This window comes from Olea europaea, unplaced genomic scaffold, assembly GCF_002742605.1.
Source record: "Olea europaea var. sylvestris unplaced genomic scaffold, O_europaea_v1 scaffold773, whole genome shotgun sequence".
Lineage (NCBI taxonomy): Eukaryota > Viridiplantae > Streptophyta > Magnoliopsida > Lamiales > Oleaceae > Olea > Olea europaea.
In genome coordinates this window covers 268,776-273,012 of record NW_019266149.1, presented here as the reverse complement: position 1 = coordinate 273,012, position 4,237 = coordinate 268,776, and the positions used below count along the sequence as shown (strand labels likewise).

The window sequence follows — 4,237 nt, the reverse complement described above, 5'->3', positions numbered from 1 at the left end:
ATTGTCACTTGAGAGAATTTATTAGATATCGATGTTCCCATTCGTTTGAAGCTCGTGTCTATGAAATGTTGGGTTTTTTGATACCTAATAATCTCGGGCAATGATGTTAAACCGATGTTAGATAAATTAATTATCGACATCTACGATTGAGGACCCGACCCTAAAACTATTTGGATAATTGGAAGCAACCTAATTAATTAGTGTTGCTCAAGGCCCAACTTTCATAATCATTGGACAGCTTATTTTGTTAGCCCACTTACCGGTATTAGTATTGGACTTGGCCCACACAACTTTGACCTAATCTAATTATATAAGCTAGCCCCTTAGTCTTCTATGCCTCACATGTGTTTCTTGGCTTTGCAAGAAAACTCTCTGCCTCTTTTGCTTTGTGCTCTCTCCCAGCTGATTTTTTTCCTTGCTTCTTCATAGCCTTTGTGGTTGAAAAACACCGTCCCTATTGTGTCCTTAGAGGGTACAAGGTAAAGCAATCGGAGTGTGGAAAAAGGATTAGAGGTTTGGGTCGTGATTTGCTTTGGTATTGTAAGGTTGAGATTGGTATATTGAGCTCGAAAAATCCACCAATTGGAGGTCGATTATTCAACATTTGGTATCAGAGCAAGGTTGGGGTGGAATTTTCAGCCAAAATCTAACCAAAAAATCGATAGGAATTGGCAAAAAATATTGTCCAATTTTTGCACTAAAAAATCGAACCTGCAAGCCCAGTTTTCCCGCGATCTAGACGGCTTTTGGTGAAACAGAGGTCGGATATGTGGTCTGCAGGTGGAGGCAATGCTGGGTGGCCGACACGTCCTGGTGAGGACAGTCGGCGGCCCCCGGATGGTCGGCGGCGACGCGTGGGCGTTCCGACAAAGGCGCGTGCGACCGTTTTTGGAGGAGGTCCCTTCGAACAGTTTCTTCCTAACGTTATTTCTAATATTTTTCGTGCTGAAAGTTTTCTGTTTCAAGGCCTACAGTAGAATTTAGACAGTGTTGATCTTTGGGGGTTCAGGACTCGATCGTGATTTCTTCGTTGTTGCAGTTTTCAGAGACTTTAGGACGAATAGTGGTGGTCCTAAAGTGATAATTCACATCTCTCGTAATTTACAGACTCGGATAGGTCCGCTCTGGTATATTGACTTATCTCAGTTTAAATTTCAGCATTAGCAGATCATTGTGTGGGGTGATCGTTAGGATTGGGGGTTGTCATTGCTTGGCAACCATTGCTTGTGCTAGAACTTAGGATTACTTGCTCTTAATTTTTTTGTGATTGAGTACTTAATTTTGGATAAATTAGCGTATTGTGTCATGTGCTAAAATTGTCGTGAAATTTCGTTTGATTGGATATACTTATTTTGTTGTATCGTAAATTTCGTTGTACTGTTACTTCCATTAGAATACCTAGACCTTACTCGTTTGAACGTTCCCTTGATCTAAGACAGCAAGTCTTACGAAACCCTGGAAATCTATGACAGTATATATTGCTTATGTGATCTATTTATGCATTTGATCGCTTCGTTTTTCAAAAAATGTCTTCGCATATCAAAGTTGGTATTCTTAATGGAAAATGTGATTTTTCAATCTGGCAACAAAAAATGAAGAGTATTTTGTTCTAACAAAAGGTTTCAAAAACCACTAAAAGCAATTGTCCAGCTAATTTCTCAAAAGAACAAAAAGAAGAAGCCGATGAGCTTGCTTATACCTCAATCATTTTACACATGTATGACGTTGTTTTGAGAAAAGTAGGAAAATTGAAAATCACAAAAGATCTTTGGAAAAAGTTGGAAGATCTGTATTTTCTTAAATCCACTCTCAATAAACTTTATCTTCTTGAGCGTTTCTTTACTTTTAAAATGGATCCTTCAAAAGATCTTGATGACAATATAGATGTTTTCAATAAACTTGTCCAAGATATTGTTAATTGTTAAGAAATCGTATCTGAAACATATAAGGCTAATATCTTACTCAGTTCCATGCCTGAATCATATAAGGAAGTTAAAAATGACATTAAGTATGGCAGGGATACGTTAACACCTGAAATTGTCATAGATTCTCTTAGGAGTAAAGAGATGGAAATTAAGGCTGAAAATAAAGATAAGAGGAGTGGTGAATTACATCTGATAAGGAGTAGGATGAAGTTTAAGTAAATGAATTTGGGTAGAGCTCAAAATAGTGGTGATTCGAGTAGTGACTCGAGTGATGAAGGTGATAAGATGAAGGGCAAGGGACAGGACAAGTCTAGTGGTAGACGACGTTACAATTGTGGTAAATCTGAGCACTTTATTAGGGAATGTCCCAAGAAGAAGGATAAGCTGAAGGTTAAGATGAGAGGTGAGACGAATGTGGTTGAGGGGTCTAGCTATGACCCCAGTAAGGTTTATTGAGAGAGTAAATCTAGTCACTGCATATGCATCTGTGTGTGATCCTTTCTGCATGTGTGTGATTGCCTAATTTGTTGCATGATTATATGTTGCATTTCAATTTGTTTGATATGTGTGTTTGCATGAATTTGAGATAATGAAATTACTTGGTGTGATTGATTGCATGCATATTGGGTTAGGATGCATTAGCAGTGTGTTAGATGTCTTTTGGTAAGGTGAAGTATAGATACCTAGAGGTACATGGTGATTTGTACGGGAGGATGTAGAGTATGACATTAAGATCATGAGTGGAGATGTGATCAAATGTGTAGAATCATTTATCTGTGAAAGAGACCCTGTTGAGGTGGAGTGTGAGATGGGCACTTCTATCACTTCTATAAGGTGGAGGCCCATTATCTATGTAGGTTGAGAGAAGTGGTGTGGTTATAGAGGATTATCCCAAGAACTTAGGATCCATTGTGACTTGTCAGTTAGACATGAGTTGAGTGATCTATTTAGTGAGCATGGTGGGCGATGAGAGGAGATATGTGTTCTTGAGATGGGAGTAACAATAATGGGCTAGGATAAGTGTAGTGAGATTTTCATGGGGTCATTTATGCATTTGTTGCACATGTGTTTTACCGTGTGTTGATGAACTTGGTGTTAATCTGTTGTTCTGTGTGAACATGATTTTCTTAAAAGATCTGTGTAGTATCCTATATAATATCTTCATCGCATGATTATTTTTTCACTGTGATACTTGCTCCTACTTGGGTGTTTTTTGGACCTTAGTGGGTACAAGGTAAAGCCACCTGAGTGTGGAAGAAGGATTGGAGGTTTGGGTCGTGATTTGTTTGGGTGTTGTAAAGTTGAGATTAGTATACTGAGCCTGAAAAATCCACCAATTGGAGGTCGATTATTCAACATGAAAGAATTTTGAAAAAGTATGCTTCGTCCTATCACTTTTGATATAGTCTCATTTGAGTTGTGCAACACAAGTTGTATTGTTTTTATACAAAATTGTTGGACTATCCTCTGTTGAATTTAATCCGCATGATCCTTGGATATGATGGGTCATGTTTATCAATCATACATATTCTCAGGCAATTTCATGGATTGCAATAAGTTCATAATGATTTGAGGATGTAGCTGTCAAAAATTGCTTCACAGATTTCCATGATCTAGTCATTCTTCTATGTGTAAGCACATAACCTATTTGTGATTTAACTTTATGTAGGTCAGATAGATAATCTGCATCTGCATATCCTACTAGAGCAGATCCCGACTTTTGAGAATAAAATAATCGCAAATTAATAATACCCTTTAGGTAACGAAAAATATATTTAACTCCATTCCGATGTCTTTGAGTTGGTGTGGAGCTATATTTTATAAGGAGATTTACAGAAAAAGCTATGTCGGATCGAATGCAATTTGCAAGATAAGTTAATACTCCAATTGCACTAAGATATGGTACTTCATGACCAACAACCTTTCTCCATCTTCAAATGGACGAAAATGATCTTTTTTTCATGTCGAGTGATCGAACAACAACCATCGGTGATACCAATGGATGTGCATCATCCATATAAAAACGTTTTAAAACTTTTTATGTATATATGGATTGGTTAACAAATAATCTTTTTGGGAAATGTTCAATTTGCAACTCAAGACAAAAATTAGTTTTTCACAAATCTTTCATTTCAAATTTATTTTTCAAATAATGTGTAATTTTGTTGAGCTCTTCAGGAGTATCAATTAAATTTAAATCATCAACCATTGTTGTAAATTCAATATTTGTTTTTTTTTATGAAAACACATGAGCGGACATCATCATTTTTATAGCATTCATTCAACAAATACTCACTAAGACGATTATACCA

The 4,237-nt window shown here is 36.8% G+C and overlaps 1 pseudogene; it reads left to right on the top strand.

Moving 5' to 3' along the window:
* Positions 1-2,210: 2,210 nt before the first annotated feature.
* LOC111391304 overlaps positions 2,211-4,237 on the top strand; it is a 41,425-nt pseudogene continuing 39,398 nt past the window's right edge.